This window comes from Chlorocebus sabaeus, chromosome 9, assembly GCF_047675955.1.
Source record: "Chlorocebus sabaeus isolate Y175 chromosome 9, mChlSab1.0.hap1, whole genome shotgun sequence".
NCBI classification, from domain to species: Eukaryota; Metazoa; Chordata; class Mammalia; order Primates; family Cercopithecidae; genus Chlorocebus; species Chlorocebus sabaeus.
The window spans coordinates 94,861,102-94,876,612 of record NC_132912.1 but is presented as its reverse complement, the minus strand read 5'-3'; the positions used below and the strand labels follow the sequence as shown (position 1 = coordinate 94,876,612).

Below are 15,511 nucleotides of genomic sequence, written 5' to 3'. Positions count from 1 at the left end.
CTGGGAGAGCTGTACCATGATGAAAGTGGGGTGTTGAAGTCTCCAGCTTATTATTGTATTGTGGTCTGTATCTCTCTTTAGCTCTAATAATATATGCTTTATATATCTAGGTGCTCCAGTGTTGGGTGCATATATATCATTGTTATGTCCTCTTGCTGAATTGACCTCTTTATTATTATATTAATGACCTCCTTTGTCTTCTTTTATGGTTTTAGTCTTGAAATCTATTTTATCTGATATAACTACTGTTCTTTTTTCATTTTCATTGGCATGGAATTTCTTTTTCTGTCCCTTTATTTTCAGTCTATATGTGTCTTTATAAGTAAAGTGTATTTCTTCTAGGCAGCAGATGGGACTTTTTTTTTTTTTAATCCATTCAATATTATTATTCATAAGAATTTACTACTGCTATTTTCTTATTTGTTTTCTAGTTTTGTTGTCTTCTCTCCCTCCCTCCTTTCTCCTTACCCTCTTTCCTGATTCCCTGACCTCATTTCTGGGTTCCTTTTTATTTTATGTGAATCTGTTGTGTGTATCTGTTTTTGATTTGAGGTTACCATGAGGCTTGTAAATAACACCTTACAACTCATTATTTTAAACTGATGAAAACACTGATTGCATAAACTAACAGGCAAAGAAAAAACTCTGTACTTTAACCGCATTCCCCCCAGCTTTTCAACTTTTGATTGTTTCTATCTTATTGTACTATATCAGGAAAAGTTGTTATAGTTATTATTTTTGATAGGTTCATCTTGTAGTCTTCCTACTCAAGATACGAGTCATTTACACACCACAATTACAGTGTTATGGTCTGTATTTTTCTGTGTATTTACCAGTGAGTTTTGTACCTTCGGATATTTCTTATTGCTCATTAGTGTCCTTTTCTTTCAGATTGGAGAACTTCCTTGAGAATTTCTTGTAGGATAGATCAGGTGTTGAAATTTCTCAGCTTTTGTTTGTCTGCGCAAGTCCTTATTTCTCGTTCTTGTTTGAGGGATATTTTCATTGCATATACTATTCTAAGATAAAAGTTTTTTCCTTAAACCCTTTAAATATATCATACCACTGTCTTGTGGCCTATAAGATTTCCAGTGAAAAGTCTGTTGCCAGACGTATTGGAACTCCATTGTATGTCGTTTCTTTTCACTTGCTGTTTTGAGGACCCTTTCTTTATCCTTGACCTTTGGACATTTGATTATTAAATGTCTTGGGGTAGTCTTATTCGGGTTAAATCTGCTTGGTGTTTCATAACCTTCTTGTACTTGGATATTGTTAACTTTCTCTTGGTTTGGGAAGTTCTGTTACTATCTCTTTGAGTAAATTTTCTGCCCTAACCTCTCTCTACCTCTTTTTTAAGGCCAATAACTCTTAGATCTGTCCTTTCAAAGCTGTTTTCTAGTTTTTATAGGTGTGCTTCATTCTTTTCATTCTTTTTTTCTTTTTTCTCCTCTGATTGTGTATTTTCAAGTGGCCTGTCTTCAATTTCACTAATTCTTTTGCTTGATCAGTTCTGCTATTGAGAGACTGTGATGCATGCTTCAATTTTTTTTTTTTTTTTTTTTTTGAGATGGAAAGAAATAAAGCTGGATCCTCTCTCGTGCCTTGCTCTGTCACCCAGGCTGGAGTGCAGTGGTGCAATCTCAGCTCACTGCAACCTCTGCCTCCCAGGTTCAAGCGATTCTCCTGCCTCAACCTCCTGAGTAGCTGGGATTACAGGTGTGCGCCACCATGCCCGGGTAATTTTTGTATTTTTAGTAGAGATGGGGTTTCATCATGTTGGCCAGGCTGGTCTTGAACTCCTGACCTGAAGTGATCTGCCCACGTTGGCCTCCCAAAGTGCTGGGATTATAGGTGTGAGCCATCTGCCTGGCCTCATTCTTCAATTTGTTAATTGAAGTTTTCAACTCCAGAATTTCTGCTTGATTTTTAAAAAACATTTTAATCCCTTTGTTAAATGTATTTGATAGTATTCTCAATTTTTCTCTGTGTTATTTTGAATTTCATTCAGCTCCTGAAAATAGTTTTTTTGAATTCTCTATCTGAAAGGTCACTATCTGTCACTCTGGGATTGGTCCCAGGTGCCTTATTTAGTTTATTTGGTGAGGTCATGTTTTCTTGAATGGTCTTGATGCTTGTGGATGTTCACTGATGTCTGGGCATTGAAGAGTTAGGTATTTGTTGTTATCTTTGCTGTCTGGGCTGGTTTGTACCCATCCTTCTTGAGAAGGCTTTGCAAATATTCAAAGGAAATTGAGTGTTTTGATCTAAGTCTTTTGTCACTGCAATGTAAATGTTCCTTTTTATATGAAGAGTTTTAGGGCCATTCACAATGGCTCATGTCTGTAATCCCAGCACTTTGGGAGGCCGAGGCAGGTGGATCACCTGAGGTCAGGAGTTCGAGACCAGCCTGGCCAACATGGTGAAACCCCGTCTCTACTAAAAATACAAAAATTAGCTGGGCGTGGTGGTACATGTCTGTAATCCCAGCTACTTGGGAGGCTGAGGCAGGAGAATTGCATGAACCCGGAAGGCAAAGGTTGCAGTGAGTGGAGATCGTGCCACTGCACTCCAGCCTGGATGGCAGAGTGAAACTCTGTCTCAAAAAAAAAAAAAAAGAGTTTTTTTTTTGTTTGTTTTTTTGTTTTTTTTTTGAGATGCATTCTCACTCTGTCACCCAGGCTGGAGTACAGTGTCATGATCTCGGCTCACTGCAACCTCCGCCTCCCGGGTTCAAGCTATTCTTCTGCCTCAGCCTCCCGAGTAACTGGGTCTACAGGTGCATGCCACCATGCCTGGCTAATTTTTGTATTTTTAGTAGAAATCGGGTTTCACCATATTGGCCAGGCTGGTCTTGAACTCATGACCTTGTGATCTACCCACATCAGCCTCCCAAAGTGTTGGGATTACAGGCGTGAGCCACTGCACCTGGTCAAAAAAAGAGTTTTAAAAAACACTTTGTATTAGTTCATTCTTGCATTGCTATAAAGAACTACCTGAGAATGGGTAGTTTATAAAGAAAAGAGGTTTAGTTGGCTCACAGTTCCACAGTCTGTACAGGAAGCATGACTGGGGTGGGGGCTCAGGAAACTTACAGTCATGGCAGAAGGCAAAGAGGAAGGAGAAATGTTTTACATGGCCGGAGCAGGAGGAAGAGAGAGCAAGGTGGGGGGTGCTACACACTTTCATAAACAAACAGATCTTGTGATAATTTACTCACTATTACGAGAACAACAAGGGGGAAATCTGCCTCCATGATCCAATCACCTCCCACAAGGCCTCTCTTCCAACACTTGGGATTACAGTTCAGCATGAGCTTTGGGCAGGGACACAGACCTAAACCGTATCACACTTTGGTCTGTGTTTAAAATATTTCCCCCGATTTGTCATTTACTTTTTGACCCTTTTTAATGTTTTTTGGTAGTACTAACATTATAAATTTTTATATAAGTAAATTTAATGTCTTCTTTATGGTTTCTGAATATTTATGACATGCCTTAAAAGATTTTTCCCACTGCAAAACAATAAGAAAATACTACACATGTTGTTTGCTTTCTTTTTTTTTTTTTTTGAGACAGAGTCTCGCTCTGTCGCCCAGTCTGGAGTGCAGTGGCACGATCTTGGCTCACTGCAAGCTCCACCTCCCGGGTTCACGCCATTCTCCTGCCTCAGCCTCCTGCATAGCTGGGACTACAGGTGTCCACCAACACACCCGGCTAATTTTTTGTATTTTCAGTAAAGACAGGGTTTCACCGTGTTAGCCAGGATGGTCTCGATCTCCTGACCTCGTGATCCACCCGCCTCAGCCTCCCAAAGTGTTGGGATTACAGGCTTGAGCCACCACGCCGGCCACATGTTGTTTTCTTTTTGTTGTTGCTTGTATTACTTTACTTTTTACATTGACATCTTGTTTTGGTCTGGAATTTATATTGGAGTATGGCACGAGAATGGATCCAGCTTTATTTTTTCAGGTAGCTTGACAGATGCCCCAATTTTGTTTATAGGCTGGTCCAATTTTTTCCTTATTGATTTGAGTTGTTAGAATTGAATATTGATTGGAAGATCATCTCTTCTGTTTCTCAAGAAATGCACAGTTTTTCTAGAACTACTTGATACAGTATGTAGCTAATGAGCACTTGAAATGTGACTAATTTGACTTGAGATATGGTTTTACGTGTAAAATATACACTGCATTTCAAAGGCTTAGTTTTTTTAAAATGTAGAGAATCTCATTAATAATTTTGTTTGCATGTTAAAATAACTTTGTGGAGATATTGGATTAAAAAGATATTAAAATTAACTTCACCAGTTTCTTTTTACCTTTTAAAATATATATACTGGAAAATTTTTAGTTACATATGTGAGTTATATTACATTTCTGTTAAACAGTGCTTCTCTAGAACAAGGGTCAACAAACTACTTGTTTTTGTATGGCCTGTGAGCTTAAGGATTTTTTTTACATCTTTAAGGAATTATGTGTGGCACACACATCTCTTTACAGAAAACGTATGTTGACTCCTCCAGAATAGCCCACAGAATTGCTCATCTTGCTTTGAGACATCCAGTGACAAAGGGACGCAGTTTATTTCAGAAGAAGTCTTTATATTTGTAGACCTAGTTAGTTATTAAATGTTTCCCTCTATTGTGTCAAATGCTTCCCTGAAATCTATACTCGTTGGTCAATGATGTCTTATGAAGTAAGACAGAATAAGTCATCATTGTGACATCTAACTCTAGGTACTTAAAGGACTATCAGTTTCTCTTTCCAAGCTAAATATTTTTATTTTCTAAGTTATATGTTATGTCTAATAGTTTCTGGATCAGCATTCTTCTTTTCTGCCTTCTTTGTGTATATGCCGTATTTTATAACATCCTACTTAAATTGTTAACTGAGAATTGGAAAGCACGTTAGGGTTATTCAGAGCAGTATGGAGTTTAGCACCTCTATAGCCTCCACAGATAGCTCTTGGTACACTCCAAAATAACAGCATTAAATATAGAACTGTAGTACATTGCAGTATATTAGTGCTGGTGCCCTCTTTTTATAGCTGAGGTTAGGTGTTGAGATGGACCAGTGAGAGCTATGCCAAGAAGAGAATCTGATCTCCTAATTCTGGTCTTCAGGCTTGCATCCTCAGAGAGCAGATTGCCTTCTTGGTGATTGGGGTGAGGGAAGATAAATGATTATTAGACTATTGGCTCCTGTTGTGTCTTGCTCTCAGCTAAAGTCTGAAGGTTGATGACCTATTTGGGGAGAGCCAAAAGAAATTTGATGTTATTCCAATGTTAGGAATATCTACATTGTTCACCTCAAACTATTTGGTGCCTTCTTAATAATGCCTCCTCTTGCTGATAATAATTTTTCTTAGGTCACCTCACGTTGGCCATTAGGTAAAGTTTGTTTGGCTGTATTAGGCTTATGTGTAACTAGAAAGGAAAACATGAACCATCTACTATTGAGCCCTTTAGCCTTTCTCTCAGATAGTATATATGTAATGAAATAGAATCATCTGTTCATCTGGCAAGTTTACCTTGGTGCAGATTTGAAGTAGGGTTTGTAAAAGCATGACTGTTTTCAATGGATTGTTGAGAGTTTAATATTCACATAGATAGACCTCAGTTGGTGGAAAAAAAAAAAAAAAAAAAAAAAGCCACAAAGGGAAAGAATGGCCAGGTGACCAGATACATGGACTGTCTCATTGCATGTTTTTGAATTAGCGGAGTGGGAAGCCATGCAGACTTCAGCTCTTTCAGCACAAGGGCCATTAAGACATTTAATGACCCATTGAGGATATACAGAGCCTTATGGATCAGTTTGTCTGTGGACCACGAGTAAGGAAATGCTTATTGCCCTTCAGAGCACCACTGAGACCATGGAAGGCAAAGGCAGGCATAAAAGTCACATTGTTTGTTTTCATGATTTGGTCCTGGACCTCACAAACTTATAGTCCTATGGGGGAGATAAGAAATTAATCAGATAGTCACAAAAGTAAACATGATTACAAACTGGTAAGTTCTCTGAAGGAAAAATAGAGTGCAGTAGAAACTCTAAAAAGGGGACATCAGTTTAGATTGGGAGTGTGGAGAGAGCTTGTTTGAGAAAATGGCATTTAAGCAGACCTGAAAATTGAGGAGTTAGCTAAAACATGTAGGGAAGCAAATTCCAAACAGAGGACTATCATACAGGGAGAACTAAGTATGAAAAAAGGCTTTTGGGCCTTTGGAGAAATGAAGGAAGTGTGGCTGTAATTTGTTTTTTGCTTGTTTGTTTGGAGACAGGACCACACTCTGTCACCCAGCCTAGAGTGCAGTAGTACAATCATGGCTCACTGCAGCCTTGACTTCCTGAGCCCAAGCAATCCTCCTGCCTTAGCCTCCTGAGTAGCTGCACTCACTACCATGTCTGGCTTATTTTTTATTTTTATTTTTTGTGGAGACAGGGTCTTGCTCTGTTGCCTGGGCTGTTCTCAAACTCCTGGGCTCAAGTGATCCTCTCAGTTCAGCCTCCCAAAGTGTTGGGATTACAGGCGTGAGCTACCATGCCCAACAGGGATGTTGTGAGGTAGAAGAAAAATGGAAGAAAGAGCCTTAAAGAAGGACTTTTTTTTTCCTGAATTTATCTAGTCTCCCAGAGAGAGTAGATATGAAGGCCCTCTTGTCAGTTACATGATCCCAATATTTTCTATTGTTATTCTAATTCTAGACCTTAATATTATAATGAAGTAGTAGAACCAGAACAAAGCAATCTGGTTCTCTTTGAACATGTTATTTTATAAACAATAAGAATAATCCCAACAGAACAGCAGAACCATCCCAGCAGAACTAACCATCATCAGCTTTCTATCTCCTTCCAGTCTTTTTGTTATGTAGGTCATGGGGGTTTGTTATATAGATTATTTGGTCACCCAGGTATTAAGCCTAGTGCCCATTAGTTATTTTTCCTGATCCTCTCCCTCCTCCCACCCTTCACCCTCCGATATGTGCCAGTGTCTGTTGTTCCCCTCTATGTGTCCATGTGTTCTCATCATTTAGCTCCCATGTATAAGTGAGAACATGTGGTATTTGGTTTTCTGTTCACTCCTTTGCTAAGGATAATAGCCTCCAGCTCCATCCGTGTTCCTGCAAAGGACATGATCTTGTTCTTTTTAATGATTGCATACTATTCCATGGTATATATGTACCATATTTTCTTTATCCAGTCTACCATTGATAGACATTTAGGTTGATTCCATGTCTTTGCTATTGTGAATGGTACTGCAGTGAACATACATGTGCATGTATCTTTATAATAGAACCATTTATGTTCCTTTGAGTTTATACCCAGTAATGGGTTTGCTAGGTCGAATGGTAGTTGTTTTTAGGTCTTTGAGGAATTGCCACACTGTTTTCCACAATGGCTGAACTAATTTACACTCCCACCAACAGTGTATAAGCATTCCTTTTTCTGTGCAACCTCAGCAGTACCTGTTATTTTTTGACTTTTTAATAATAGCCATTCTGACTAGTGAGATGGTATCTTATTGTGGTTTTGATTTGTATTTCTCTAATGATCAGTGATATTGAGCTTTTTTTCATATGTTTGTTGGCTGTATGTGTGTCTTCTTATGAAAAGTGTCTGTTCATGTCCTTTGCCAACTTTTTAATGGAACTATTTTTTTTTTCCTGTAAATTTGTTTAAGTTCCTTATAGATGCTGGATATTAGACCTTTGTCAAATGCATAGTTTGCAAAAATTTTCTCTCATTCTGTAGGTTGTCTGTTCACTCTTTTGATAGTTTCTTTTGCTATGCAGAAGCTCTTTAGTTTAATTAGTTCCCAATTTTCATATTTTTAAAGAGCCACCTTTCAAGGAGTTTGTACCGTAACTGACTTGCTCTTTGGTCATCTAGGCCGAGCTTATCCAATCTGTTGCCCGCAGGCCACATGCAGCTCAGGAAAAATTTGTATATTTTCTTAAAGCATCATGATTTTTTTGTGTGTGATTTTTTTTTTAAGCTCATCAGCTATCATTAGTGTTACTATATTGTATGTGTGGCCCAAGACAGTTCTTCTTCAAGTGTGGCCCGGGGAAGCCAAAAGATTGGATGCTTCTGAAGGGCTATTAGAAATGATGCTTCTGTTGATATGTTTTTGTACATGGCCTTCTCTTTCAGATTATTTTCTGTAGGATAAATTTTTTGAAGGTTACTTAACCACAGTTAAAATAAATGAAAATATTAATGACTCCAGATTTGCTATTATTTGGCTTCCCAAAGCAATTTTCTTTATGCAGTTTTTGCCAGTTTGGACATCTGTATCAAATGTTGTGCTTAGTTTCAAGTCAGATAAATGGTGTGTTGTGGCTGTGAACTTACCTTTTTGCTTCTGTGTTTGGCGTATAGTGCACCCTTGAAGAAACCACAGGGGCCGCATTGATATGAGTCTTGTACTTGAAGTGTTTTAAATCTTTTTCTCTTAGGTCTCATCTGTTGAATTTTGGGTATTTTCTAACATTATCTCCTATCATTCTCTCCTTTACCCACTATGGCCACACTGACTACTTTGCTATTCTTTGAACAAGACAACTGAGGCCTCTGAGGGCCTTAGTACTTCCTTTTATCTGAAACCCTCTTTCCCCACATTTCTTTGTTTGTTTTGAGACAGTCTCACTTTGCTGCCCAGGCTGGAGTGCAGTGGCACAGTCTTGGCCCGCTGCAACCTCCACCTTCTAGGCTCAAGCTATTCTCATGCCTCAGCCTCCCAAGTAGCTGGGATTATACGTGTGTGCTACCACATTTGGCTAATTTTTAGTATTTTTTAGTGGCGATGGGTCTCACCATATTGCCCAGGCTGGTCTCGAACTCTTGACCTCAGATGATTCACCTGCCTCGGCCTCCCAAATTGCTAGATTTACAGGCGTGAGCCACTGCACCCGGCCTTCCCCCACATTTCTAAATGGAGCACTTTCTCACTTAGACACTGCCCAAATATCTAGCCCCTGTATCCTCTTTTTCTGTATTCCTCTTACTCGCATTTTCTTTCTGTCTACTTATTTAGTTAGTTAGTAGAGATGGGGTCCGGGCTGGGCTTGAACTCCTGGCTTCAAGCAATCCTCCTGCCTTGGCCTCCCAAAATGCTAGGACTACAGATGTGAGTCACCATGCCTGGCCAATTTATTTCTTTTTAACCTTAATTTTATTTTTCTTTAAAATGCTGATTATGACCTGAAAAGATCAGATGCGTTTTTCTGACTTTTTACCAGACTGCAATGTAAGTTTTATGAGCACGGGGAATTTTTTATATTTTGTTCACTGCTCTGTACCAAGTAGTTTGTGTACTTGGCTCAGTGACCTTCAGGTATCTATTAGATGAATGAATTGTATCCTGGCAAATGATGAGTTCATTACTTGATCAGAAAGTAGAACCCAGCACATTTTAGAGCTGGAAAGTTCCTCAAAGATTGTCTCATTCTAGTGCAACCTTTATTTTAAACTGAGACTGAAAGAGGTGAAGCATCTTTTCATAAGAACACACAGCTTTTATTAGACATACTTGAACCTGACAGACCAATAGTTTATACTATTTTACCCGGTGGATAATAAAGTTATTTTTATTTGTTTTGCTGCTGTTTATGATTTGTGGAAAAGGAGGACAGGTTTAAGCTATATAATGTGATAGATAATGCTGTTATTTACAAGGCTGGATTTTATATTAAAATTAGCATCTTAAGCTATATGACCCAAGGTACATTTTAACATTTGAAAACAAAAGTGGTCCTTGGCTTTTTCCTGAGCCTTCGTGTTCTGTTTGTCATACTCACGTAGCTGGAGTATTTCCAAAGAGGTAGTTTACACTGGGGCTGTAGGTTTGAGCTGCCCTTTAGCCATAACTTAACCATGGAATTCTGCCTCCTGGATAATACCACACTATTTCTGGACATGGGTGAACTGCGTGGTAGATGAGTTATTTGACTGTAAGGATAAGTTCTTTTGTGCTACTTCAAATCAGAGGTGTGGTTATGAGGGACAAGGGGAGTCTAAGAACAGGAGCTATAATATAACCAGGTATCATGGAGGCTGTACTAGGGTGTGACAAACTGCAGGGATTTGAACAGTGGAAGTTACTAATTATCCATTGTAATCTCCCACCATTGTCATGACTCAGTTGGTATAGTTTTCATATTTCTAGTTAAATTCCAGAGAGGGAATTTGATTGACCCAGTTCATCTTTTAACACCTAGCTGTGACATAGGTCATCCTAATGATACGGCCCTAGAATCCTTGACTACTTAGTAAAAGAAGTTATAGGGCCAGGTGTAGTGGCTTATGACTATAATCTAAGTACTTTTGGAGGCCGAGGCAGGTAGATCAGTTGAGCCCAGGAGTTCAAGACCAGTCTGGGAAACATGGTGAAATGCCATCTCTACAAAAAATACAAAAAATTAGCTGGGCATGATGACATATGCCTGTAGTCCCAGCTACTTGGGAGCTGAGGTGGGAGGATCACCTGAGCCTGGGGAGGTAAAGAGGCCGCAGTAAGCCAAGATTGTGTCACACTACACTCCAGCCTGGGCAACCGAGTGAGACCCTGTCTTAAAAAAAAAAAAAAAGAGAATTCTGTTTCCTTTAGCATGCAGCTGTGAATGTGGCCACTAGGGGATAAGATGGACATGACAAGCTTGAAGATAGATAGCATAACCTCCCTCATTGCCCACTGGGAGAATATCACATCTCCAAAGTTGCTGTCACTGGAGCTACCAAAAAATATTTATCCACCCTGAGCCTTCTACCCCTTGTTCTGCACTAAGAGCTGATCCTGATACTGCAATAGCCTCACCTCTCATAGTGGGACAGGGAATATGGGCCCAGGGAAGGGAGCTGGCTTCTGCTGTTCAATGAGCACAGCTATGCTACCACTGTTGAGGCCTCTTGGGCAAAGGCAATGATGGCAGCCAGCTACAGATATTGTACAGGAGTTTGGCCATCTGGCTCTGAAACTGTTTTCAGAAGCCAATGATGCTGGCAGTGGAATGGAGGAGGCTGTCATTCTCAGCTTACTCGGGCAGCTTACAGTGTTAGCTTCAGCAGTCTAGGGGCACAGGGTCCAGATGAACAGAAACAATAGGCACACAGCTTTATACAAGAGTGACCAAACCCTTGTGCACTAATGATTCCCACTCACTTTTAGAAAAGTTTGTATTCCTGAATGACTATTTCTACTGGTGATTCTGTACGTCCTCTGCACTGCTAGGCTAGCTTGCCCTCTTGGTCCTCTTGACCTCTTGATCCTCTTGACTACGGTCATGTAGTTGTGGAAGTTTATGCAATACCAGCACGGTTTGTGAACCCGGCACAAGCCAGGCCACATACTATTCGGATTGAACACAAGCCAGGTAGCTAAGGAGATACTGCTTGAGGAACAAGGAAGAGGAATCTACTTTGAGTGGGCAAAAACAGGCCATTGTGGAGCTGCAGTGGGCTGCAGTGTAGCATTTATTTCTTCTTCCTTCAACTTGTCTAAATCTCGCTTTGGAAAGGAAAGTTTTCAAACTTCACATTTTTTCCCTTGTAGCATAACTTGAATGGAAATAAGTCAGTGTTGTTTTAGGCCAGATTCCAAGTTTTTCCACCTTCTGAGTTATGTAAACTGATCAAGTTGGGAAGCCAAGGGTTTTAGCCTGTATTTAACCTTTTGCAGTTTGTCATCTTTTGAGTAACATTCTGTCTTCCTTTAAAAAAAAAAAAAAAAAAAATCAGGTCCTGGCTTATAGTGCTCACACTATTTGGTGATTTATGAATCTTATATTTTAATATTTTACTTGATTGTGGTTTTCATACCCAGGAAGGATTTTTTTGTAAAAACATGGAAACTGCATTGTGTGATAGCAAGGGTGGGCTTTGTGTTTTGTTTTGTTCTGTTTTGACAGATGGAGTTCATCTATCTTTGCTTTTAAAAGCTTAGCACACTCTCAGTTTACACTTTTATAAACACTTGTCTCTTCTGCATTGTATTGAAGATGAACTATAAAGTTAGTCTTTGCTTTCAAAGCATTTATAGTTTGAGGGACTGTACAGAAAGAAGTCATTAGGAATATATAGGCCACAGGACAAAGCTTCAGCAGCCACATAAATAACATAAACATCTTGTTCAAGATCACATAAGTACACACTGTACTATGAGCAGGCAGAGGTGATGGGATGGGGGAAATGCTTTTTTAGTTCAGAGAAGTCATAACTCCTCCTGATGAGAACTTTTTTTGAGGAAAAAATAGACTTTAGGAACTGAAATGGAAGATGGAAATTTGGCAGACTGAGGCAGAGAGGATGTTTTAGAAGAGGGTATGGCTTGGGTTGGGACTTGCTGACAGTAGTTAGATAGGGCTAAGGCTATGAGCAGGTGAGACCAAGAGAGGATATGTTAATTGAAGAGTTAGGAATGGGAAGCCAGCTGGGAGGGTCTGGTGAAATTTTTTGAAAACTGAGACCAAAGACCTGGGTTGTCTTTCAAAAGAGAATGGCCCCATTTTAGTCTTGAGAAGAGTGGCACAGAAAAAACTCATTTGAAACAGCATTAAGAACTGATCAGAGGAATGTTAAAGTCCAGGGAGGAGAAGAAATGAGACTATCAAAGCTCAGGCAGTATATGCACAAGGCCAGACTAAAGCTTCTATAGGAGAGCATCACCTGGATTGAAACAGAGTTCCCTGGTTGTTTGCTGACTGAGGGATTGTAACAGGCAGTGGGGCATAAGCTAGGTTTGTGGACTCAGACTTGGGCACCAGCATTTACTAGCTATATGACATTGAGCAAGTAATTTAACCTTTAAGCCTCAGTTTACTTATCTGAGTTACTACTACTCTTTGGATTGTTAAGAGGATTATGTGAGGCAGTGCGTGTAAGCACCAATACAATACTTAGGCTTATTAGGTGTTAAATAATCTTAGGATTCTTGCCTGTGGTTTAAATGTAATGCTCAATAATAATAAAATTACCCAACTAGTTTGACCAGTTCTCTCTCACACCCCAGTCTGGTCTCAGTTTCCTTGGTCAGGTGCTTGTTTGAACTGACTGTGACTAGAACTGACAGATTGGCAGACTTCACAAGGACCTCTTTATATAGGGAATGTGTGATTATGTAAACAGCAGATTTTAAGTCCAAATGCCCCAGGTCACTGCCCTGGACTGCAAGACTTTACTAAGAACACAGGAAGTAGATTACCAATTTTGAACTCTGAGGTGGTTCTACTCTGCCAGCTTATTTTCTTGTCCATTCCCAACTATTCCCACCCCTGCCGCCAAGCAACAAACCCACAAAGAAAGTTACTAGTGTCACAGAAAACACAAAACAGGCTAGAATCAAGTCTCAGCCCCACACAGTAAATATTGTTAAAGAAATATGTTTAGTTCTGAATCTTAAGGGGAATGTTTAGGAATTCTTGCCCTTAGGCAGTATCTATCTGCAGAGCTACCTCTACATCTGAACTTGGGTTAGTTGTTTGCCTTGGAATGTCTCCTCCGTGTTTTCAGTGTTTTCACCTGTCATACCATTAAGGTCTGGCCCCTGTGCCACCACCTACAGAAAACCTTTCCTGATTTCTCTATTCATGTCTTCTCTGAAAGTGATCTTCTTTCTGTGAAGTCCAACTTTTAAAAATATGTTTACAAAAATACTTCTTAGGATCCTTAATGCATTGTTCCTAAGTTAGAGTTCTCTGTGTATTTATGCTATACTATCTTCTAGTGCTAGTATATAAACTCCTTAAGAACAAGAATTTGCTCCTGATAGTATTCGCCTGCAGTGCGTAGATTACATAAGTGTTGAGTAAATCTTGGAGATCAGGTATCCTCATTCGAGAGGAAAATGAATAAGAGATCCAGTTCAGAGACCTACAGTGAATGCTCTCCGCTGCAGGCAGGGATTGATGAGCTGCTTCAACTCTTCCCACCCACCACTCTCAATCCTATAATGAACTCTGCTCACTGTTCTCCAAGTGAGCCGACCCTTTGGCCTTTCCATGCCTTGGCCTGTGCACCTTCCTGAACTTGGAATGCCCTTACTTTCTGGAAAAGTAATCGGTTGCCGGCTCAGATATGGCCTTTGCTCTTTGATGTTCCCTGATATTTGGACAAATCTGCTCCCTTTTTTCCTCCCCAGTGTCCTGTAGGACATACCTCCAACATAACACTTTTAATGTTGCTTATTAGTTATTTACAGTCTGACTTTTTCTGGGTGAGGGTTCTTCTTTGGCTTGTTCATCTTTGCAACCTCAGTACTTAGCATCAAACCTGGCACCTCCTAAATGTTTTTGGTACCCTTGAATTGAATCCAAAAAAAGTCTCCTGAGGCAAACCAGGTAAGTCCTCTGACCTGAAAGCCAAGGTCAGAGAGAATGTTCAGGACAGACTGCCTGTGCCAAAAAAAGTCTGAACTCAGGCAGCTCTGGCTAGAGCAGTGCCCTCTAGGTTTCTCTAGGAAGGTCACTGGTAATAGGAAGCCTGATTTTGTGAGAGGAGAGAGTTGCCTCTCTGTCCAGGTCATGGACCTTTCCTTCTAGGGTTGGTCTCAATCTGAAACCAGCCATTCCTTGGTCTGCCATTTTATGAATGCTACAGTGGTTCTGGGCACAGCAACACAAGCTGATTTTTTTTTTTTCCATTTGTAGTTGGTACTTGAAACAAATACATCACTAATAGTATTAGTTGATTTTAAGAACTGATGATTCTTTAAAAAAAAAAAAAAACTATACACCTCTTTTTAGAATGGGAGACCTTGTACTTTTTTTTCCACAAATTTTTATTTTGAAAAACGTCAAACCTACAATAAAAAGCTCTAAAATATTACAGTGAACACCTATGTAGCTTTCTTCTAGATTCACCAATTGTTAGCATTTTGCCACATTTGTGCATGCATGTTCGCTCGTGCTCTCTTTCTCTTTCTCTCTCTCCCTCTCTCTCTCTATATATAAAAGATTGTGAGGCAGTGCATGTAAGCACCAATATAATACTTAGGCTTATTAGGTGTTAAGTAATCTTAGCATTCTTGCCTGTTATTTAAATGTAATGCTCAATAATAATAAAATTACCCAACTAGTTTGACCAGTTCTCTCCCACACCCCAGTCTGGTCTCAGTTTCCTTGGTCAGGTGCTTGTTTGAACTGAGCCATTCCCAATAGCCATTTAAGAGTAGGTTGTAGGCCGGACGTGGTGGCTCACACCTGTAATCCCAGCACTTTGGGAGGCCGAGGCGGGTGGATCACGAGGTCAAGAGATTAAGAACATCCTGGCCAACATGGTGAAACCTCGTCTCTACTAAAAATACAAAAAATTAGCTGGGTGTGGTGGCACGCACCTGTAGTCCCAGCTACTGGGGAGGCTGAGGCAGGAGAATCGCTTGAACCCTGGAGGTGGAGGTTGCGGTGAGCCGAGATTGTGCCACTGCACTCCAGCCTGGGTGACAGCGCGTGAGACTCCATCTAAAAAAAAAAAAGAGTAAGTTGTAGGCCGGGCACAGTGGCTCACGCCTGTAATCCCAGCACT

General features: G+C 40.0%; 1 protein-coding gene across 9 annotated transcripts in view; it reads left to right on the top strand.

Annotated features, from left to right (window-relative positions):
* Nucleotides 1–15,511, top strand: part of CPEB3 (cytoplasmic polyadenylation element binding protein 3) — a 246,909-nt gene that overhangs the window by 159,046 nt on the left and 72,352 nt on the right. The gene's annotated exons all lie outside the window — the stretch shown is intronic.